Source organism: Zea mays, chromosome 6, assembly GCF_902167145.1.
Source record: "Zea mays cultivar B73 chromosome 6, Zm-B73-REFERENCE-NAM-5.0, whole genome shotgun sequence".
NCBI lineage: Eukaryota > Viridiplantae > Streptophyta > Magnoliopsida > Poales > Poaceae > Zea > Zea mays.
The window spans coordinates 125,090,778-125,116,334 of NC_050101.1; positions in this window are offsets into that span (position 1 = coordinate 125,090,778).

Sequence of the window (25,557 nt, forward strand, 5' to 3'; positions counted from 1 at the left end):
AGTAGAACCAAATATTATGTCATCGACATAAATTTGGCACACAAACAAATCACCATCACATGTCTTAGTAAAAAGAGTTGGATCAGCTTTCCCAACCTTGAAAGCATTAACAATTAGAAAGTCTCTAAGGCATTCATACCATGCTCTTGGGGCTTGCTTAAGTCCATAGAGCGCCTTAGAGAGCTTACACACGTGGTTGGGGTACCGTTCATCCTCGAAGTCAGGGGGTTGCTCCACATACACCTCCTCCTTGATCGGCCCGTTGAGGAAAGCGCTCTTCACATCCATTTGGAACAACCTGAAGGAATGGTGAGCGGCATATGCTAGCAAGATACGAATTGATTCTAGCCTAGCCACAGGAGCAAAAGTCTCCTCAAAGTCCAAACCTGCGACTTGGGCATAACCTTTTGCCACAAGTCTAGCCTTGTTCCTTGTCACCACCCCGTGCTCGTCTTGTTTGTTGCGGAACACCCACTTGGTTCCCACAACATTTTGCTTGGGACGAGGCACCAGCGTCCAAACTTCATTTCTCTTGAAGTTGTTGAACTCCTCCTGCATGGCCAATACCCAGTCCGGATCTAGCAAGGCCTCCTCTACCCTGAAAGGCTCAATAGAAGAGACAAAGGAGTAATGCTCACAAAAATTAACTAATCGAGATCGAGTAGTTACTCCCTTGCTAATGTCACCCAGAATTTGGTTGACGGGATGATCCCTTTGAATCATCGCTCGAACTTGGGTTGGAGGTGCCGGTTGTGCTTCTTCCTCCATCACATGATCATCTTGTGCTCCCCCTTGATCACATCCTCTTGATGAACCTGTTCATCGTTTTGAGTTGGGGGATGCACCATTGTTGAGGAAGAAGGTTGATCTTGCTCCAATTGTTCCTGTGGTCGCACATCACCAATCGCCATGGTGCGCATAGCGGCCGTTGGAACGTCTTCTTCATCTACATCATCAAGATCAACAACTTGCTCTCTTGGAGAGCCATTAGTCTCATCAAATACAACGTCGCTAGAGACTTCAACCAAACCCGATGATTTGTTGAAGACTCTATACGCCTTTGTATTTGAGTCATAACCTAACAAAAACCCTTCTACAGCTTTGGGAGCAAACTTAGAATTTCTACCCTTCTTTACTAGAATGTAGCACTTGCTCCCAAATACACGAAAGTAAGATACATTTGGTTTGTTACTGGTTAGTAGCTCATACGAAGTCTTCTTGAGGAGGCAATGAAGGTAGACCCTGTTGATGGCGTGGCAAGCCGTGTTCACGGCTTCTGACCAAAAACGCTCGGGGGTCTTGAATTCTCCAAGCATCGTCCTCGCCATATCGATTAGCGTCCTGTTCTTCCTCTCTACCACACCATTTTGCTGTGGTGTGTAGGGAGCGGAGAACTCGTGCTTGATCCCTTCCTCCTCAAGGAACTCCTCCACTTGAAGGTTTTTGAACTCGGACCCGTTGTCGCTCCTTATCTTCTTCACCTTGAGTTCAAACTCATTTTGAGCTCTCCTGAGGAAGCGCTTGAGGGTCCCTTGGGTTTCAGATTTATCCTGCAAAAAGTATACCCAAGTGAAGCGAGAAAAGTCATCAACAATAACTAGACCATACTTACTTCCTCCTATGCTTAGATAGGCGACGGGTCCGAAGAGGTCCATATGTAGTAGCTCCAGGGGTCTTGAATTGGTCATCACATTCTTGCTGTGATGCGCTCCTCCCACTTGTTTACCTGCTTGACAAGTTGCACAAGGTCTATCTTTTTCGAATTGCACGTTAGTCAAACCTATCACGTGTTCTCCCTTTAGAAGCTTGTGAAGGTTCTTCATCCCCACATGTGCTAAGCGGCGATGCCACAGCCAGCCCATGCTAGTCTTAGCAATTAAGCATGCATCTAGACCGGTCTCCTCTTTTGCAAAATCAACTAAATAAAGTTTGCCGTCTAATACACCCTTAAAAGCTAGTGAACCATCACTTCTGCTAAAGACAGACACATCTACATTTGTAAATAGACAATTATATCCCATATTGCATAATTGACTAACAGATAACAAATTATATCCAAGAGACTCAACTAAAAACACATTAGAGATAGAGTGCTCATTAGATATTGCAATTTTACCTAACCCTTTTACCTTGCCTTGATTCCCATCACCGAATATTATTGAATCTTGGGAATCCTTATTCTTGACGTAGGAGGTGAACATCTTCTTCTCCCCCGTCATATGGTTTGTGCATCCGCTGTCAATAATCCAGCTTGAACCCCCGGATGCATAAACCTGCAAGGCAAATTTAGGCTTGGGTCTTAGGTACCCAACTCATGTTGGGTCCTACAAGGTTAGCACAAATATCCTTAGGGACCCAAATGCAAGTTTTGTCTCCCTTGCATCTTGCCCCTAATTTTCTAGCAACTATCTTCCTATCCTTTCTACAAATAGCAAAGGAAGCATTTAAAGCATGATATATTGTAGAAGGTTCATTAACTCTCCTAGGAACAACATTTCTCCTAAGCATATTATGAACAACATTTCTCCTATCAACATTTCTATCATGCACATAAGAAGAACTAGAAGCAAACATGGCATGAGAGTCAAAGACATCATATGCATTACAACTCCTATAAGCATTTCTAGATTGTCTCCTATCATGATACATAAAGGCATGGTTCTTTTGCACACTACTAGCCATAGGGGCCTTCCCTTTCTCCTTGGCGGAGATGGGGGCCTTATGGCTTGTCAAGTTCTTGGCTTCCCTCTTGAAGCCAAGCCCATCCTTAATTGAGGGGTGTCTACCAATCGTGTAGGCATCCCTTGCAAATTTTAGTTTATCAAAATCACTCTTGCTAGTCTTAAGTTGAGCATTGAGACTAGCCAATTCATCATTAAGTTTGGAAATTGAAACTAGGTGTTCCCTACAAGCGTCAATGTCAAAATCTTTACACCTATTACAAGTTGCAACAATTTCTACACAAGATGTTGACTTACTAGCTATTTCTAACTTAGCATTCAAATCATCATTAATGCTCCTTAAGTTAGAAATTGTCTCATGGCAAGAAGATAATTCACAAGAAAGCATTTCATTTCTTTTAACTTCTAGAGCATGAGATTTTTGTGCTTCTACAAATTTATCATGTTCTTCATACAACAAATCCTCTTGCTTTTCTAAAAGCATATTCTTATCATTCAAGGCATCAATCAATTCATTAATTTTGTCTACCTTGGTTCTATCTAGGCCCTTAAACAAACATGAATAATCTATTTCATCCTCATCACTAGATTCGTCCTCACTTGAAGAAGCATAAGTAGAGTTTCGAGTACATACCTTCTTCTCCCTTGCCATAAGGCATGTGTGACGCTCGTTGGGGAAGAGGGCCGATTTGTTGAAGGCGGTGGCGGCGAGTCCCTCATTGTCGGAGTCGGAAGAGGAGCAATCCGAATCCCACTCCTTGCCTAGATGCGCCTCGCCTTTTGCCTTCTTATAGTTCTTCTTCTTCTCCCTCTTGTTCCCTTGTTCCTGATCACTATCATTGTCGGGACAGTTAGCAATAAAATGACCAAGCTTACAGCATTTGAATCTTTTGATGATGAGGGCCATCTCTTCATCATTAAGTCCGGCTGCCTCAATTTGCGCCACCTTGCTAGGTAGCGCCTCCTTGCTCCTTGTTGCCTTGAGAGCAATGGGTTGAGGCTCATGGATTGGACCATTCAACGCGTCGTCCACGTACCTCGCCTCCTTGATCATCATTCGCCCGCTTACAAATTTTCCAAGGACTTCTTCGGGCGACATTTTGGTGTACATGGGATTCTCACGAATATTATTCACCAAATGAGGATCAAGAACGGTAAAGGACCTTAGCATTAGGCGGACGACGTCGTGGTCCGTCCATCGCGTGCTTCCGTAGCTCCTTATCTTGTTGATAAGGGTCTTGAGCCGGTTGTATGTTTGGGTTGGCTCCTCGCCCCTTATCATTGCGAATCTTCCAAGCTCTCCCTCTACCAACTCCATCTTGGTGAGCAAGGTGACGTCGTTCCCCTCATGAGAGATCTTGAGGGTGTCCCAGATCTGCTTGGCATTGTCCAAGCCGCTCACCTTGTGATACTCGTCTCTGCACAAAGAGGCTAGCAACACAGTAGTAGCTTGTGCATTTTTATGAATCTGTTCATTAATAAACAAAGGGCTATCCGAGCTATCAAATTTCATTCCACTTTCCACAATCTCCCAAATGCTTGGATGGAGAGAAAACAGGTGAGTACGCATTTTGTGGCTCCAAAATCCGTAGTCCTCTCCATCAAAGTGAGGGGGCTTGCCAAGTGGAATGGGGAGCATTTGAGCTATGCGGAATGTACGAATAATCGAAAGAAAAGTTTGAGTTAACCGTCTTTCGTCTGTCATAGTCGTCGTTGTCCTTTTGGGAAGAAGAGGACTCGTCGCTGTCGTCGTAGTAGACAATCTCCTTGATGCGTCTTGTCTTCTTCTTCTTCCCATCTCTTCGCTTGTGGCCCGAGCCCGAGTCGGTAGGCTTGTCATCTTTGGGCTCGTTGACGAAGGACTCCTTCTCCTTATCGTTGATCACCATCCCCTTGCCCTTAGGATCCATCTCTTCGGGCGGTTAGTCCCTTTCTTGAAGAGAATGGCTCTGATACCAATTGAGAGCACCTAGAGGGGGGGGGGTGAATAGGTGATCCTGTGAAACTCGAAAACTTAAGCCACAAAACTTGGTTAATTGTTAGCACAATAATTGCCAAGTGGCTAGAGAGGAGTCAAAACACAATAACCACAATAAATCAATCACAGAGATGGCACGGTGGTTATCCCGTGGTTCGGCCAAGACCAACGCTTGCCTACTCCACGTTGTGGCGTCCCAACGGACGAGGGTTGCAATCAACCCCTCTCAAGCGGTCTGAAGACCCACTTGAATACCACGGTGTTTTGCTTGCTTTTTCTCAATCCCGTTTGCGAGGAATCTCCACAACTTGGAGTCTCTCGCCCTTACACTTGAAGTTCACAAAGAAACACGGAGTAAGGGAGGGAAGCAACACACACAAATCCACAACAAAATGTGCACACACACGGCCAAGAATCGAGCTCAAAAGACTATCTCAAAGTTCTCACTAGAACAGAGCTCGAATCACTGAGAATGACAAACGAATGCGCAAAGACTGAGTGTGGATGATCAAGAATGCTCTAAGGTTGCTTGCTCTTCTCCTCCATGCGCCTAGGGGACCCTTTTATAGCCCCAAGGCAGCTAGGAGCCGTTGAGAGCAAACCTGGAAGGCCATTCTTGCCTTCTGTCGTCTGGTGCACCGGACAGTCCGGTGCACACCGGACAGTGTCCGGTGCCCGATTTCTTTCCTTCTACGGCGAAGTCGACCGTTGGCAGCCAGAGAGCCGTTGGCGTACCGGACATGTCCGGTGCACACCGGACAGTCCGGTGCCCCCTTCTAGCCGTTGGCTCGGCCACGTGTCCCGCGCAGATCGCGCGGCCGACCGTTGGCCCGGCCGACCGTTGGCTCACCGGACAGTCTGGTGCACACCGGACAGTCCGATGAATTATAGCCGTACGTCGCCGGTGAATTCCCGAGAGCGGCCCCTTCGCTCGAGCCAGCCTGGCGCATCGGACATTGTCCGGTGCACCACCGGACAGTCCGGTGCTCCCAGACTCAGCAGATTCTTGGCTGCTCGAGCCAAGACATTTTCAATTGGATTTTTCCTGTTTCCAGCACTTAGACACAATACATTAGTCCATAAAACAATGTACTAAGTCTGAGAAACATACCTTTATCCTTGATTTGTACATTGTCCACCTTTTTACACTTAGGCACTTGTGTTGGACACTAAATCACCAAAATACTTAGAAATGGCCCAAGGGCACATTTCCCTTTCAGCTTCACTATTATCAACAGCCATATGATAACAACTTCCTTTCTTCGGCTCAGGCGGGACTAACTCGGTCACCACTTCCTCTCCTAGTGGGGACATCAACTTGATTGTCCTCTTATCACAACTGATAACTTCCTGATACTTATCTAGCCAATTTATCCCTAGGATGACATCTATTCCCTGGGTACCTGTTGGGGACCTTCGACATCCGAAGGTCCTCAAAAATAGGATTTAATAGTGTTTTTGGAGTATAATGTGTGAACAGGTATCTTCGGACTCAAGTCAGGCATTACAGTAGACCAGAATAATACGAAGGTTGATGAACCGCCGAAGGTGTAAGCAGGAAAGCTTCGGCGTGACAGCAGCAGATGAAACCGACTTAAAGATGAAAAGGCTATTTAGACCTCGACAGATTGCTATAGAATTATTATCGAGTGTAAAGGGCATTAATGTAATTTTGCACGGGCTGCGTCCCGTGCTTATAAATAGGTGAACAGTAGCCCCGTACTGTTCACGCTGACTTGGCATTCGCTTTTTGCGTCACGCTTGTATTATTCCCTTCCAATTGAAGGTACACATGTAATTCAATGATATTTCCGTTTATGCTTAATGATAATACATAATTATTCATGATGCCATTTATATTCCTTACATTTCATTCTTCGTCATTATGTAATGAATTTATGAAGGTATACTCTTCATAACCTTCGTCCGAAAATCATTATACCCCAAAGGAGATAATGTTTCGAAGGACGAAGGACTTTTAACGATTAACATTTTCTATGTTGCCTTGTTCTTAACTCATAGCATTTGAGAACAAGTCCCCAACATTGGCGCCCACCTCCGGTGAACTCACTTCCACTCTGAGTTTTTTGAACACCTTCGGCGATCGTAAACCTTCGTTATGGCGCCGAAGAAGGCTTCAGCGACTGGGGCTGCAGCTCTGCAACCACTGGACCACAATCAGGAGACAGTCTCCCTGCGGGAGGCCCGAAGCCAGAAAAGGAAGGCTGTCAGCCCGACACCACCAGAGGACGAGATAGATCAAAAAATCAGAGATATGGAGATGCTTCATCAACAAGTACAGAGGAAGAAAGAAAAGATGGCCAGGCTAGCTGAACTGCAGAGGCAGATAGACGAAGCCTCTGAAGAAGTTCGTCATCTTGCTCAGGACGAGCAACACCGAAGGCCTCAGCACCAAGACCTTCATCAAGAGGGTTTTCCCAACGAGGATGACTGGTATGACAATTTCCATCATGGGAATTTTGTTTTTGATGATGCTTCTCCTCTGTCCGCTGAGCTGCAGGCTACACCTTGGCCTCCGTCCTACAAGCCGCCTCAGCTTCCCGTATTTGATGGCCACTCAGACCCGAAGCAGTTTTTGATGAGCTACGAAGCAACGGTATCTTCGTATGGCGGCAATGCCTCAGTCATGGCCAAATCTTTCGTTATGGCTGTCAGAAGTGTTGCTCAAACCTGGTATTCCTCCCTTCGACCAGGGACGATCACTTCATGGCAGAAGCTGAAGGATTTGTTGTTAACCAGCTTTCAAGGATTTCAGACGAAGCCGGTCACTGCTCAGGCTCTGTTCCAGTGCACCCAGGATCACGAAGAATATCTTCAGGCGTATGTCCGAAGGTTCTTGCGTTTGAGGGCACAGGCACCAACAGTGCCCAATGAAATTGTCATCGAGGCCATGATCAAGGGGCTTCGACCAGGACCGTCAGCTCAGTACTTCGCCAGGAAGCCTCCTCAAACTTTGGAGAAGCTGCTCCAGAAGATGGACGAGTACATTCGGGCCGATAATGATTTTCGCCAAAGAAGGGAGGAGGCTTTCAGGTTTTCTGAAATGACCAGGGGCTTCGGAGGGAGGTTCTACCCAAGGCACGTGAGATCAATTCATAACTCTACACAAAATGATGACAGAGGAAGCCAACAGCAAAGGCCACAATGCTCCTCACAGGCTTCGGGTCAACAGCAAAGCACCTTCCGACCACCAGCTCCAAGAGGCAGAGGCGCCAGGGGCTTTGGAGGAAGATTTGGCGATCAACCGAGAAGAATCTTTTGCTTATTCTGCGGTGAGAACAAAGGCCATACTACCAGGATGTGCCATGTTACTATTCAGAAGCAAAAGGAAATAGCTGAAGCAGCAGCACAACAAGCTCAGCCGAAGCAGGTCATGCATACAGCTTCGTATCATTCGCCCTACATTCCAGAATATGTGGGCAATCATCCTGCAGTTTCTGTTGCTTCGGCGAGTCAGCCTCAAGCTTCTTGGCAACAGCCTCCGCCTCCACCTCCGTTGCAACAAGGCCAGCAGCCAGAAGGGAGTCAGTACGCTCCACACCAGAGGGACTTCAGAGAGCAGTCCGAAGCTCGTACAGTCAATAGCACTGTGCCAGAGTCAAAGCACATCTATTGACAAATATCCTACCTTAATAGCAATCCTTTTTCATTCAGTTTTATTTTCTGTAATAAAGGACATTGTTTAGATTTCATGTAATTAGTTTCGTTGAATCCTACAAGGAAAATATATTTTCTTCACAGGCTTATGATAACAAAGAGGACCTTCGAACTATCGAAAATTCTTCGAAGCAACAAAAAGTCGTTCTAAGGAACGCAGAGTAAGTTTGCCGAAGTCACAAAAAGTCGTTCCAAAGGGAGCGCAGTGTAAGTTTTCTGCTCCAAAGTCGTTCCAAAGGGAATGCAGAGCATACAGCGAAAAATAAACGCTGATACCGCCTAAGTAAAAGGCGAAGCGCGAAAAGTCAACGCGAATACCGCTGAAAGTAAAAGGCGAAGAAGCTCCTAAGGGAGGCTTACAGCGAAAAATAAACGCTGATTCCGCTGAAGTAAAAGGCGAAGAAGCTCCTAAGGGAGGCTTATAAAAGATTGTGTTTTATTGCAGGGATGCGTATGTATCTTCGGAATAAACATCATCTCACATGACATAACATCATCGCATCATTTCGCATAGCATAAGCATCATACATCATTTTGCACATGGCACAAGAGGTGGACACATTATCAATCTACAAAAGAGCGCTTTGAAAAAAGGGAGAAATCATAGTCACAAAAAGATACATCATTGATCTTCGGAGGTGTAGTTTCGGCAAATATTTTCACGAAGCCTGGATATTATTCATCAGAATATTGGATATTATTGTGACAAAGAAAAATTCTTCTTCACGAAGCATGAAAAGAAGGGAAGGTGTTTTTTCGTCAAAGACTCAAAAGCGGTACGTGTAAAGTTTCATGCATCGTAAAGAATGGACTAACAAAAATAGGTATATTACATTTGGGGTTACAAAATGTTACAGTATATTACATTTCAGAAGTTTTCACAAAAATACTTAATCCTCTCTCAAAACGACTTCTGCAGCCTCGTTCAGGAGCCGATTGACGACTTCGTCCATAATATCTTCAGCCATCTTTTTAATTTCGTCGTCTCCTTTTGGCTGAGGGCCCGAAGACGTTTTAGCAGGATCTGAAGTAAGACAGGATACGGCTACATTGCTATTACAAAATCGCAAACAAATTTTAAAGCCCAAAGATTACAACACAATAAATTATTAGTTAATACCTAATTGACCTTCGGCCTCTGCGCTCTTTTCAGCAGCCTCAGCTACTTCTCTAGCATCGTGAATGCCCTTTTCACTTCTTCGAATAATTTCTCCGGCCATTTCTCGGCCACCATTATCCCAGATATCGGAAAAAAAATTTCCACCAATTATACTAGCTTCGGCCGAAGGATCTCTTGCATCTTCAAAAGACAAAGCAGCTTCGGACTGTGCTAAACTTTTCACATGTTCGCAGCCCTTCTTCTCTAAGATGGCGACAATCCCTCTGGCACCAGAGAAGGCACATATATCTCCTCGGCTATTTAAAATTTCTTCGAAGGCCTCAGCTTCGTGGTCGATCCATTCGATGGGACCTTCAGGATTGCCTCTCGTAAAGTTTTCTTCGCTTGAAAAGGCGCCAACCCTGGCGAAGCTAGCTTTTAACTTTTTAACACACTCTATAGATTTGTTATAACATCTCTTTTTGGACGAACGAAGCTCTTCAACAGTTATTTCTAGGTGATCAGCCCATTGGTCGCTGAGTTCTCGCTTTGTTTCTTCAAGTATGCGTTCTTCCTTGGCTCTGGCCAGTTGTTTCCGAAGACCTTCAATTTCCCGCTTCTGAGCTTCAGCTTGGCCTTTAAAAGCAGCTTCGTCCTCCTTTATTTTATTTATCAATGAGTACAATATTTTATCTTTTTCGAGACCTTCGTTCCTCAGTTCGATAACTTCGGAACGAAGGTTGCTCAGGGCTATAGAACACCCTTCGTCTTCAGCATCTTTCTGTGCCCTGAGGGCATTGCTGAGTATCAGGCCCTGCAAAGAGAAATATGTCTGCGTCAATAGGTTTAAACAAACGAACAATTTTGAACTCAACAAAAAATACAAGGATTTCATTTGTCGCACCTTTAAGCTATTGTAAGCCAGGCTGTCGGCCAGATCGTTCTTTGACAGCACCGAAAGTCCGTCTTCTAAAGTTGGGAATCCGAAGCTCCTGCTCATCTCTCGACAGACAGAAATTTCCTTGCTGTCGGGGAGACAATACAAGAAGTCTTCTTCTCCACTGCCATTGAATATTAACGCCCCCTTTGGATATTTCAGTTTTTGGGCGTAGTGCTGGGCCTCTTGCTCTTCTTTTTCTGATAATTTTTTCCCCGAAGCATGACGAAGAATATAATCACGAACTTTCGGGGATGCTTCGGGGGCAATGACACCGGTTTCTTCAACGAAAGTTGGCTTTGTTATTTTTTCTGCCTCACTTTCCAAGGATTTTATCTTTGCAGGCTCTGAGGGCCCAGCTTCGGCTTCAGTCTCTTGCCCTGGAGCTCTAGAACCAGAAATTTCAGTTGTTATTTCAGGAATGACAGCAGCCCTCTTCGGAGGTGTGCTTGAAGATTTGATCGTTTCCAGTACATCTAGCACATTAGCCATTCTCTTTCTTTTTGGAGTCACTGCTGGCACTTTTTGATTTTTTGCTGTATCAATGTTTGCTGCGGGACTCAAAACTTCTGATGTTTTGGATCCCTCAGTTGCTTCTTTTACCTCTTCCATTTTTTCTGTGGTCGGCGCTTCGGCCTTCTCTTTCATTTCTGATAACAAAATCTTCGATTGTTCCAATTCTATCTTTGTTGGTACTTCGGTCGTTTCTGCGACTTCTGGCAGTAAGGTTGACTCGGCTGGTTTTTCAGTTTCGGCGGCCGAAGGAGTTTCTCCGGTAAACTCAGGCACCGAAGCTGGTTCAATATAGCGCGGCCGATGTGTGAGGACCTTTATCTTCTTTCTTTTCGGTTCTGGCTCACTAGGAGCAATTGCAGCTTCTACCTTTGCAGAGGTTGTGCTTTTTCTCTTCTGCCTTCGAATGGGATAGCAATAGTCAGGGTAGACAAACCCGATTGCATCAAATACCCGATTCAGCCTTTTCTTTTTTCGGCCTCCGAAGGCTGCTGACATTGCAGTGTCTTCGGCCTTCGAATAAGCCCCAAGCAGTTCATCGCTTAAATTTTCAATACTTTTTAACCAGTCATCATCTGGCTCAACGAATTTATCTCCAAATTTAAAAGTGTACTTCAACCTGATAAGACCACCTTCGTCGGCCTCTTTTACGGTTTCTTGTGGCATTTCCCAATTCTCCGCGAGCGGCCATACCCTGAAGGCAATATGCTCTTGTACTAAGTCTCTTGTCCCAATGAAAGAACAGACTGCGCCGAAGGCCCTCTGGCATTCTTCGGCAACTTCATTCATTTCAACCTTCGACCTTCGAAGGCCGAAGCTTTGCCAAATAGGACGCATAATTATACCTTTGATATCTTCTCGTATTGTCAGATCACTCTTCACATAAAACCATTCTGTCATCCAGTCTCCGGGCCATCTTTTCCGAAAGGTTGGCACGGGGCAACTTGACCCAGACCGAGAAACAAAGCTGTAGCAGCCAAAATTGTTGTGATACTGTTCCTTACCCCAAGGTTTTGTTTCATATGATAATTCATGTATATTGCAGAAGCTTTTTGCGTCAGGCTTCAGACCTTGGCTTCTCACGGCCCACACGAAGATATTCAGCTTTATAATTGCCTCGGGGGTAAGTTGGTGGAGATAGATTTGGAATATTTTCAGCACCTCCACAACGAAGCTGCTCAAAGGAAATCGCAGTCCAGCTTTCAAAAAGCTTCGGTAAACTACGACTTCATTCTCTTCAGGGTGGGGGCAAGTTTTCTCCCCTTCGTCGGCCCTCACAATGGACAAATCCCGAAAGTACCTTCCTCTCATGTTGATAAGATGATTCTCTTTGATAGTTGATTTACCATAAACTGAATGGCTTGGTCGCCATGGACGATCTTCGGAGTCTTCACCACCACTGTCCACATCATAGCTGTCACTATCACCAGTATCCTCAGACAAACCTTCCAGAATCTCCTTGGTGATTTTTTCTGTGTTGGTCTTTGACATCGCTATAAGAAACCCCAAATTTTTCTCTTCGTCGAGGCTCAGCTTCGTCTCAGCAGCAGTTTTCCTATCTTCGGACATCTTCGGAGACACTAAAAAACTATTTTCAAAGCCGAAGCTTCAAAACTAAAAGCTTAGCAAATCGTAGTGCACAAGAGCTAAAAATTGAGTAAGCGGGAGCAGTTGGCCAGAGAGCGTGTCAAATGCGTTCGCGGTATGGCCGTATTTATACGCCGAGTGCGTTGAAAATTGAAAGACCCTGCTTGTCAGTGAATATTGCTATTCTAGCAAAGGGAAGGTGTTTTTTCGGACCTTCGGCGTAAAGCCTTCGTCCAGGTCGCAATCTAAATTTATTATTTTGAACAAATTAATATTGCGAGGGGCTACTGTTGGGGACCTTCGGCATCCGAAGGTCCTCAAAAACAGGATTTAATAGTGTTTTTGGAGTATAATGTGTGAACAGGTATCTTCGGACTCAAGTCAGGCATTACAGTAGACCAGAATAATACGAAGGTTGATGAACCGCCGAAGGTGTAAGCAGGAAAGCTTCGGCGTGACAGCAGCAGATGAAACCGACTTAAAGATGAAAAGGCTATTTAGACCTCGACAGATTGCTATAGAATTATTATCGAGTGTAAAGGGCATTAATGTAATTTTGCACGGGCTGCGTCCCGTGCTTATAAATAGGTGAACAGTAGCCCCGTACTGTTCACGCTGACTTGGCATTCGCTTTTTGCGTCACGCTTGTATTATTCCCTTCCAATTGAAGGTACACTTGTAATTCAATGATATTTCCGTTTATGCTTAATGATAATACATAATTATTCATGATGCCATTTATATTCCTTACATTTCATTCTTCGTCATTATGTAATGAATTTATGAAGGTATACTCTTCATAACCTTCGTCCGAAAATCATTATACCCCAAAGGAGATAATGTTTCGAAGGACGAAGGACTTTTAACGATTAACATTTTCTATGTTGCCTTGTTCTTAACTCATAGCATTTGAGAACAAGTCCCCAACAGTACCCATTACTATGAGATTAGCGAGAAACGCTATCCCCCTTATTTCCACACTTACATTCAAGCAAATACTATCAGCTCGGATTCTACCACCGGCTGAATCAATTTGAATGGGGGTTGACATGGTAGTTATTGGAAGATTATGTGCTTCTACCCATGATGCAGTAATAAATGAATGCGTTGCTCCAGTATCGAATAACACTTCTGCAATATGGGAGTCGACTGGAAACATACCTACTATCATGCCGGGGGTTTCCTGAACTGCTTCAGCCTCCAAGTGATTCAGTCTCCCATGGTTGTAGCGTGGCTGAGAGCGGTTGCATGCTCCAAGCTGGGGCACATTCTGCTTTACTGGGGCACTGAGGCCTGACTGCTGCTGGGCTGCCTTCTTCGGACATTGCATCATCCAATGGCCTTGTTCTCCACAATGGAAACATGCTCTACTTCCACCCTGAACTGGTGCTGCTTGACTGTTCTGCTGGTTTACTGGGACAGGAAGACAAGGTGTCTGCTGATTCTGCCTCTGGAACTGACCTCCTCCTGACTGATTGTTCTGGCGATTCTGCTGCTGATGTTGAGGATACTGCCTTTGAAACTGCTGCTGCTGAGGTGGGCGCTGGTTCTGCCTGAACTGCTGAGGTGGATTGCCCGAGAAACGAGGGCGATTGCTGCTTCCAGTCTGAGGTTCACTGATCTTACGCTTGCGATCCTCCATCTCTTTGTGCTTCCTCTCTGTCATGATTGCTCTGTCAATCAGGTGCTGAAATGTTGAGAAGTTATGATTCATCAGTTGATACTGCATAGGGTCGACTAAGCCTCTCAGGAAACAGTACTGCCTCTTGGAGTCGGTGTTGACATCTTCAGGAGCATAGCGAGACAGCTGCAAATACCTGTCTCGATACTCACTAACGGACATTGACCCTTGCTTGAGTGCTAGAAACTCCTCCTTCTTCACTGTCATCAGACCTGCAGGAACATGGTACTGACAGAAGCTATCTCTGAATTCTTTCCAGGTGATGGCCTCGGGGTTGACATGGGTGGCGAGGTAAGACTCTCACCAAGACTGGGCTACTCCTCTCAACAAACGGGGACCATATAGAACTTTCTCCCTATCATCACACTGAGAGGTATGCAACTCCCGCTCCACAGTACGTAGCCACTCTTCAGCATCCATGGGGTCAGAAGAATGAGCGAACACTAGGGGATGACCTCTCATAAATTTAGCACGCTTGTCCCTGGGCATCTGAGGCATCTGAGGCTGAGGTGGTGGCTGCTGCTGCTGAATGCCGGCTAGAGTCTGACCGATGGCTTAAACCGCTTGAGTCTGCATTAGGAACATCTGCTCGATGGACATCGGGGGCGGGGGTGGCAACTGCTGTTGCTAGGGTGCCTCATCCTGCGGTGCTGCCTGCTCTTGCTGAGCACGCCTTCCTCCTCTGCACCTATTTTCTAACATCTGCAGAATGCAATCACACATTATAACTGATCTTGCAACTTGCAGCATAAGAAAAGAGTATGGAATCCTCCACAACACTGAACAGATGAACATCTTCACTGATTTCCAACACAACTTCTCAGATAAAGAGGAAAGTAGAATAAAAATGCTTCCCAACTAGATAACTAACTTCATTAACATTTAGCAGGTAAGCCAAGGTGAAGGGGATGCCCACACTCTGGTGACAGTCATTACAAAGATCCAAATCCAACATAGTTCATCATGACAAACATGAAAGCATAGGAAAAGCAAACTACCCTGTCTAACTAAGACTAACTAAAAGCAAGACTGAGCCTAAGATTAAAACTTCTATATTTAAGCATCTATTATAGGACCCAACACTGACGATCTATGTAACACCTCAGGTGTTTATCGTCTACTCGACTACGAGCGTGGACGTCAACACGTGATAGCAGTAAATATAAAGGTCACTAAGTCCTAATTATTTTTTGTCTATCATGATTTTGATATCGTATCTGTCTCCATAAATCTATACTACCAAAAAATCGTGAAATTCGAAGTTTAGTTAATCTTCTGAATTATTGAGTCGTGTGTCTAATTAAAATTAATCGATTGAGCGAAGGCAGATTTAGAAGCCTAACTCGTCTTGTGGTTTTGGCCAAATAAATTTATTAGAATTCATCAGTTAAGCGAATACGAATTTGGAAATTTAGTTCAGTCCTCTGATTTCGTCGCACACAAATTAAATAGAACTCGATGACTAAAGTTTTCAGTGCAAAATAATTTAGTTCATGCTTGCCAACCGAGAAATCATCACGTCCGAAATTTATAAATGAGATTTGTTTCTCCAGTAAATTATCTATAGCCATGGAATCATGTGTTTAGATCACAGATGAAATTATTTGATTTCAAATCAAATCGAACGCAGTGTAAAATGACGTTGTTGACATCGTCCCAGTTCGTTCCGATTGTATATCGCCTAGATTCAAACGTTCGGGTACAAATATCTGATAAAAATTTATCTGATTATGGGAATGCCTACCAAATCAAACATCATTTAAATATTATCGCCGATCTCATTTCAGTCTAATCGATTTGTGTATCTGTTAAATGTAAATTCGAGCACCGTATTTATCCATAGGTTATTGTAAAAAAGAGAAGAATTCTAACTTATCATCTCCACCATTTTGTCTTTGATTTATTCAAACCGTATCTTCCTTTCATATGGGATTTTGTTAAAGAAAAGAGGAAACAAATCTCTTCTCTATTTTCTTTACTTATCCTCATTGGTCCCTTCGTTTATCCAATGCACCTGAGGCACGTACATTTCTCTGGAAGCCATTCATTCTCTTACGGCACGTGCAAGCTTTTCTCCTCACATAATGTCTTCCATTGTCCGGCCTCCCAGCTCTACTTGCTTAGGTGTCGAGTCCACCGTCCCCGTCTCCGGCTTGTTCCAGGTCACCCACGTACGTGTGTTATCTCTGGAAAATTCCCACCCTTCACTATCCTTATCGCTTACGTCCTCAGCCTCATCCTACCGGTTCACAGGAATCGGACATCTTCTCCATGCCAATTCTCAGCCGCCGCTCGCCCAGTCCCCTAGACATCACCGCCCCCAGCCGATTCCCAGCTCCCTCCACCATGCCGCTGCCATGGAACTCAGTGCTCGGCCGCGCCCTGGCCATGCTCCCTGCGCTTGCCAGCCGTGCGCATCTCCCTCTGTGCGCGCGCGCCTGCGTCCTGCGCCGCGAACCTCGCCGTGGAGTTCCCGACGCTCTGCCTAGCCCCAGCGCTTGGCTTCCATCCCAGCCGCGCCCTGCTCGGCTTCTCTGGTGCCGGCCGCCGTTCCAAGTCGCTGTTCCAGCCGACCTCATTACTCGTTGCTCCTGATGGCTGATTGGACCTTGTAATGTTGCGACAATGACACGCAATGGTGATTTCCTTTCTCTGCTGCTGTCTGTACGGTGCTCGGGATATTTCCATTCATTATTGTCTTTGCTTCTCTAGCCGCCCATTAGATGCTCGATGCAACGCCTGAACCGGAAACCATTGCCGTGCTTGCGTTCATCACACCAGGTTGGTCATGGTAAGCTGATTGATTGCTTGTGTAGTTAGATTGATGACAGGTGTATGTTTCCAGATTTTGTTGCACATCTCATTAAGTTATTGAATTAATATATTAAAGCGTAATAATTAGTCTAGTGTTAGTAAATTGGTTTGTGTGATGTGAATGAAATTGTTTTCAAGCGTGTGTCTTAAAATTGATATAGGTTGGGGTTAGTTCTATGCTTTAGTGGTCATAGTACTTGATATTTACTAACCGAGTTTAGGTTGAATGGAGGTATATGCATAGTGTCATTAGAGTAGTTCTTCATTTGCAATATGAACCTTAGATCGAAGATACAACTCATACGAAGTAATTGTGTGTATGGTTATAAAGTAGAAGTAATCTACATATGTGATTAGAAAGTGCCAAGCACATGATAATTATAGGAGTAAATTGAATGTTTGCTGTTTGGACTATGTCCAGTTTTAGTATGCAGGTAGTTGAGTGAAGTAAACCTTGTTTTCTACAGAAGGGTTATATACAAAAGTTGTAGCTAACTTCTTTATCTTGGTTGTGTAAAAATTTCATGACCATAGGTTTAGTAGTTTAGGAGTTACGATTTTTCAAAGTCCAGTCTCAGAATCTGTCCAGATTCTGTACTGATTTCGAAAACAACCTTGTTTGTCCAAGTTAAACTTAGAATTAGCTCTTAGTAATTATAGGAGAATTGTATTACTTTTCTTAAGCTTTCCAACAAAATTTGGATCACCCTTTTTGGTGAGCTATAAATTAAGTTACAGTTGGTTGAGTTAGGATCTCTGAATCTGTCCCAATTTGGACAGCGGAGCCTTTCTCATGTTTTCTGACCTTTATATATATTGAATTAACCTGGGACATTTATAAATGAATTGTAGACATTTCTATTAGCTTTCTAAAAAGTCTAGGATCACCTGATTTGGATGTCTGAAACTCCAGTTATGGATTTTTGAAGTGAAGAGCCGAATTCTGTCCAAATCTGGACAGAATTAAAGTTTAGCACTGTTTGACCTTTCAAACTGTCGGATCATGTTGTGATGATAATATAAGAGTTATAGAGGACTTTCTAAGCTTTCCAGAAAATCCTAGTTTACTATTTTTAGATGCATATTTTGTGAGTTATGAATAAAACAATTAACCGTTGTGCTGCTGTCCAAAATCAGCAGGCATTAAAATGATTTGCTCGGAATTTCTTTTATGTAAGTAACTAGATTTGGTTAGTCCTTGGCTTGATTAATGAAGTATGGTAGTTGCATATGGTTGTTCTTTTCTTTCTTAATGCTTGCCTTAGACTTTAGCATTTTAAGAAGGAAGTAAATACTTTGGTTAGTGTATTTGAGTTAGCGACTATTTAGACCTTTAGGTTAAGATGAGTGCATTTTCATTGAACCCTATGTTAATTGGTAGTGAATTATCCGTTAGTTCTAAGTATGTTATGATGTTTTGTTTAGTCGATATACGTTGATAGTTAATCTAGACGAATGTTTTAGAAAGTTAGATGGATGATTTTTAACATACTAAGTTTTAGATGTGTTCAATAATTGTGAGCGTGAATTGTTACTTGACTCTCGATTCTATGTTCTAGTTAAGGAAAATACATAGCTTGTGTAGGGTTCAATATTCTTTGATGTTTGTGTTAGATTTGTTAAGCCAGAGAAACGTAATTGTGATACGTAGTGATATGTCAATATATAATAATTGTTTTTAAGTATTGCGATACATCAGTGTTATATTCTAAATATATTAGGACTTGTATGTTGCTAATGTTACTTGATGATTGATTTAGGTCCGATTGACTAGAACGTCATGGTTGATATAGAATTTAATATATCTAGTTGTTACACCTAAGTGTTGTGATGTTTTGCTTTAAGTTTGTATCCTCCTTAGTATAACTTATCTATCTTGTGCTATTCATGCTCCTACTCACTCATATGCATTATGCATGTCATTTAGGTACGTTAATTGATCACGTGATGTGGAAGACAAGATTTGGATTGATCTCAAGATAATGTTGATGGACGAAGCTAAAGTGGGTGAATCAAACAAGTGCCAGGATGAGAGATGCTCACCAAGTGGTCTTCATCTAACAACACTAACGTAGTGTTATCCCAGGCAAGCCCCGGTGCATTTGCCACCTCCTTGTTGTTTTTAAAACTTTTATCACTTATATGCTGCATTAGGTGATAGGAGTTGAGTGATGAAACAGTTGATGCATTACGATTCCTTGGAATTTGATTATCCTCCTTGCTACCTGTTTTATAAAGAGAACTAATGAGGCTTAGCCCTGCCTAGAGAATTAAAACTTGTTTCTTTTTAAAAGAATGATGTGTGACACTGGGTATGGGTTTGTTTTATGAAAAAGGACTTGTAATGGTGAGCGCATCATCTGCAGTGATGAATTCATCATTCAAGTATGGTACCTCTGTCAGGTACATGGTTTTGGGAAGGAAAATAATAAGATGAGACCAGACGTTGAGCAGGAAAGGTCGCCCGTCTGTGTCGATTAAGGACCGTACCGAAAGTAGGCTTGCTGATCTAGGACCCTTTAACTGGCCACATGCCTCGTCATGGGTAAGCTTAGCCTCGGCTGGACCAATACCAGAAAGGTCGGCCCGCAATGGGAGTGGAGAGATGGCGAGAGTATCGTGTATCCACCTGGCAAGAGGCTGGATGGTGGGGTACTGAGCTCTCGGTTGGCGGGGACCCGTTCTGGTCTTAAGGAAACCTGTGGGCGAGTTGACATATGCAAGGGTTAAGTGCTACATATGTCGTGTGGTTGGAGATCCTCAGCTGAGTATTAATCGATTCAGATCGCCGTTACTTCTCGGATATGAAGACTGGATCACTGCCCTGCATCGTAGATAACAAGTGAAACTAAAGCTTCTAAAATGAAGCTAGTATAGGACAAGTGAATGCTCTAGATTAGGCAAATCTAGATTCAGGAAAAGTACTTAACCTGTGAAGTAAAATTTTGGCATAAGGATCCACTACTAGTAAGCTCTTCTGCAAAATGAGTCTTTGAAATTTGATAAGCTTTACCTTGATTCCCAATAAACCAGCATACCCTTGAGAGTCTTTTCTTTAGTCGGGTAAGTCTTGCTGAGTAATTGCGTACTCAGGGTTTTTTTCCCTGTTGTTTTTCAGGTTATAATTTTGTTCTGTTGTGGATGCTACTAAGTGCCGGTGGGCTCGACCTTCTTATATAGGTGTATCCCATCTTTAGCTTCTTTATTGAGGATTGTCACTTAAGCTAGCATGTATTTTAAAACCTATAAATATTTTATACATTTTAAATTGAATTCTTTTGAATCACTTTCTTTTGTAATCACTCCGATAATTGTATAATGTAAACTTATTGTAACATGTAATCATTTTGCAATAAAGAATTTATTTCCGCTGCAAATGTTAGTGTGTGATTTGTGTTTACTTAATCCTGCGATCTTGGTGGTAAGTCGTTTATCCGGGGTCCTCGGGGCACTCGGACAGATTCTGTTAAGTTGTTTGGTGCACACACATAGCTGTCTGAGGTCTTTGAGACAAGGACAGGTGCATGTGGGCCCGATAACTTGGGAGGTTCTGCGACAGCTGGTATCGGAGCGTGATTAAGTATAATACGGTCACATACATATTTTTAAAACAAAGTTTTGGTTTCAAAAACCTATTTTCAACTAAACACATTGTTTGGTTTTGAAAAACGGATTTGAAAAACTATAATGCTAGCGACATCCTCTGTTAAGCCCTAAGTTAAGGACTACTAGGTGGCTTAGTTCAGAATACTAACCCACAACCAGGGAAGGGTAATGCATACATGTGTATTGTTATTTTTGTGGCCATTCAGTCTTGAATGGATCGACGCTCAGGTAAGGTGAGATGTGAGAGCGTGACCGGACAAACGTCGGTCTAGGAGAGAGCATAAACAACGCTTGATTATATACATGTTTTACATATGTATATATGAAGGCTGTGATGTGGAGTATTTAATTTTCTGGAATTCAGTACCCCATGGATGTGTATGGGTATACAGACATGGGAATACTGAAAAGTGTAATGTACCACAATGGGCTGCTCTGTGGTTAAAGTGTGGCAGCGGCGCCTATGCGTGGCTCGACGCTTAATGAGGAGCTGGCCTCCATATAGAAATATATGGAGTATAAACTGTGATAAACTGTCATGTGTGAATTGCATCATTGGGAAATGGGTTGTGATGAAATTTTCTGCAGGTACACTAACTTCGAACTCGTATGTGTAGCTGACGACTAGCAATATATCGAGAGAGACGTAGTTATGCCACCGATATAGAACGCTATTGCCAAATTATGTTGGTGAAATTCGTGAGGACGAATAGGACGAGCATGCATCCTGATTGTTGCATTGTGTTTGTTGTTTGCGCACAGAAATGCTTTCCTCACCTTTATTCTAATAATAGGTGATTGTGAACGAACATGCTTTTCTCATCTTTATCCCGATAATAAATAATTGGAAACTGTATGAAGTATTACTGTTCTATAAGCAATTTCTAGCTTTGTTTGATGTGTCCTTTAGACATGTGTGAAAGTAGCCTAGAGGGGGGGGGGTGAATAGGCTAATCTGAAAATTTTCACAACAAACTTCGAAAGATTATTAGATACACAGTTCGACTGGTGCAGGCCGGTTCAACAGCTACGTGCGCAAGTTGAACCACTCTGAACCAATCCAACTGTTTTAAAAACTTTAGACTAAAATCTACTCGAAAAGTATTTTGCAAGTTCTTGAGAGAAGTAAGATATAGCTAAGTGAGGATGACAAGATGAATATGTAAAGGTTATTTTACTTCTAGATAAACTCTACGGAGAAATCTTTATGTCAATCTTGCAAGTAAAAAATATCTCAAGTTGAAACAAGCAAGAACATAAGACACAAGATTTTATCCGAGGTTCGGCCACACCACAAAGGTGTCCTAGTCCCCGTTGAGGAGCCCACAAAGGGCCGGGTCTTTTTCAACCCTAATCCTCCAAAAGCCGACCACAAAGGTCAAGGCAATCTCTTCTTATCTTAGCTCAAAGAGCGGGTGATACAAACTTCTTAGGGTCGTCCACAAATTTGGAGACTCCCAAGCAACCTCAAAGATCTTGAAACCTAGGGTTTCAAGAACACCAAGAACGCACAAGAGGGGTTTGCACAAGCTCAAGTCTTTGAAAGAGAGATGGGAGAGGAAAACCAAATCGTGAGCACAAGCACAAACCTCACACCCAAGAGCTCCTCCAACAAGGTTGAATCTTGAGGAAGATTTAAGTGTGAGAGAGATGGAGAGATGAGTGCTTTTTCTCAAGTTAGGTGAGCAATAAATGAGTGAGTGTTCAGCCGTATTGAAGAAGAGAGAGAGGGGGGTCTATTTATAGTCACGGCTCAAAAACTAGCCGTTTGACCAAAAACCCCGTTGAAAACCGGTTGAACCGCCCCCTAGGGCGGTTGAACCGCCCCCTGACAGGTCAGCAGACTGTCTGCCAGTCTGACTGCCAGACTGACTGGCAGACTGACCTGCAGGCGGGTCAGACAGGCCAGGAGCGGTTGAACCGCCCCCTAGGGCGGTTGAACCGCCCCCTGACACCCCTGGCGACCTGACTGCCAGTCTGACTAGCAGACTGCAGATCAGAGGTCAGAGGGTCAGAGACCAGTTGAGCTGCCCCCCAGGACCAGTTCAGCTGGTCTAGACCAGAGAGTTTTGGAGAGAAAACCCCAGCTCAGCTGCCCTGGGGCAAGTTCAGCTGGGTATGGTTAGAGAGGTCCACAGCTGAAGTTGAAGTTCAGCTGGAGTTGAAAGTTCAACTCAGCTGAAGTCCAGCTCAGCTGAAAAGCTCAGCTGCAGCTGAAGAAGCTCATCACAACTGAAGTTAAGTTCAGCTGGAAAGCTCAGCTGCAGTTGAAGAAGGTCAGCTGTTTTTCAGCAAGAACACTCTAGGTTTCTCAACCCAAACCATGGTCAGCCAAATAAAGTTAAAGTGATTTTTGGTTTTCAAAAATAGCTTTTGAATTAGAGGACTTGAGCTATAGCAAACACCTGTACCTGTGCGGAAAAGAACAAGGAAGAATTACATCATGCAACACAAGATTTTACATAAATTTTATACGTCCGTTGCATGAAGTCCTTGGTGCTTCCTTAAGTTCCTGTTTCCTTTTAATCAAACACTGAGAACAAAAACTGTTAGTACCCTTATTTGTTTTGTCATTAAATCACCAAAACCCTCACTTGGGGTTGATTGCACTTACAATCTCCCCCTTTTTGGTGATTGATGCCAAAACAATTAAGGTCAAAAGATATATATTTGCAATAGAAAATTTCTTTTGAATGATTGTATGTAGATGGCTCCCCCTAAATGTGTGCACGATTGTGAATCCAACGTCTTGACATAATATGTCATGTGAGCAACACATTTAGAGATAGTGACAAAAACCATGCTAAATACAATCATCCGAGGGGTGCAAAAGGTCATAACATGAGTTGTGATGCACATGACTATAAACACATTATTTTTACTTCATAGCAGAGTAGACATTACAAACTGATAGGACAAAAGATGATGGCCAGAAGACCATCATATTACTTTGAATAACAATCCAACAGTTTTATTTCATACAATGGTAAAACGGGTACAAGCCACAACAGTGGCCAAAAACAAAAATAAAAGAAAAAAACGAAAGAACCACAAACTAGAAGTTGGATTTTCTCCCCCTTTTTGGCAACAAGTACCAAAAACGGAGAGAGAGACAAGGATACAAGAATCAGTATCCTCCAGGAGGAGGATATGACGGAGGATACGATGGAGGATATGAAGTGTAGTCAGGGAAAAAAGTCCTCATCGCGTCCTCCTCAAAAGTGGAGTCCCGAGGTGGCTCATCAGCCGCAGAAAAAACAGATGCCGAAGATGTACGATGATCAGGAGGAGGTGGAGGGTGGTGGTGGTAACCAGAGCCGGATGGCCTAGGGTCACCAGGAATGGGTCCCGGACCCGGGTAAGGAGGCGGAGGGTGGGAGGATGATTGACCCGGATCCCCATGGTAGGGAGGCGGGGCAAACTCCTCGCGATCATCAACATAGACTTCGTCATCTTCATCGTCTGCAGACATAAAAGGCACCCCGTAGGCCTGCTGGTGCCACTCATTGATCTCCGGGGGAGGAGGATGGAGAGGCACATCAGGCAAACGAGGGACAAAAGGCATGCCCATGGAGGAAGCTTGACGACGAAGATTGTCGTCAGTCTCCCGCTGACGCCGTGCCACCTCATGGACATCAGCAGAAATGTTGCGGCACATGGAGAAAAATGCCGCAAGCCCATGGACCAAGCGAGCACCCATCCCGCGGCCACGACCTCGACCACGACCACGAGCACGTGGCATGGGAGATCCGCGGCCAGGAGAGGGACGCGAGGCAGCAGCGGGGGGAGAGGAGGAAGGATGGTGGGGAGGCTGGCGAGGTGGCTCAGAGGAGGAGGCAGGGCCTCCAGACCGTGAGGGAACCCACTTCGTACGAGCAGCTGGGTTGGAGGAATCAACCCAGTAGGGTACGTAGCGGGAGTGTTTGACGGGTTTTTCGAAGTGGGTCTGGGTGACCACTTCGATCATCTTCATGATAAAGGGTGCATGAAGACACCCTCTGTGAGGAGACCAGGAAGCACGGACGATCTCTTCCCAGATCATGTCAAACACATTGATGCGGGCGAGACTGTTTGGAGCAAGGAGGAGGAGGAGGACTCGACTCTCCCCAAGGACGTTCATTTGATTACCGCCCTTTGGGAGAACGGTCATCCGGGACAAGGAATTAAGGTACCTGTAGTACCTATGCATGTTAGCGGTTGTCCAGAACTCCCACTCAGTAGAGACATGAATGAATTCCGTCTCTTCCCGCATGGGCAGCCGAATGCCATGCACTCGCATGTTGCTGCCCTGAATGTCTGCATCAGAGAAGCCCAGAATATGGGCAAAACGACGATAACTGACTTTGTGCCAGTTACCCTGGATGAAGAAATACATGACTGGGTAATCATACCCATCGGCTTCCTCATCTACTTTCTTTATCCAGAGGGTTGCATAGAACTGAGCTACCACCTCATCGTTCCAGGGGTATTCCATGGTCATAATGTTACGTAACCCCTTTCTCTCTAAGTTTACGAGAGCTGACGACATGTCAGCATCTCCCATATTCTCACAACCCTCCCAGTCAATAAATCTATGTCGGACGACTGGGTGTTTCTTGGTAAGAATGACAGAATTGTAGAAGTCAGCCTAGAAAAGATTCCAGAACCGAGGGTCCTGGACACCAGGATGACGAGGAGTGAGAGTAGGGTTGGTAAACCTCAGACGCTGAAGGGTGTCTATTCCCTTCTGAGTGAAGTCGACGAGAGATTCATGCGGACCGCGACTGACGTTCGCCGGATGCATGTGCAGTCCGGTGACGTAGAGAGCATCAGGCGCCGGAAGGTCGACGAAGTCGTCGAAAGCCCCATCCTCCTCTTGGCAGGGAGCATACCCTGAGGAAGACGTGCTACGACGAGGACGAGAGGCGCCAACCTTTTGACGTCTCCCGCGAGTCGGCTGCGAGGGCATGGAAGAGCCCTCGCCAGCCATCCGACCAGAGCCAC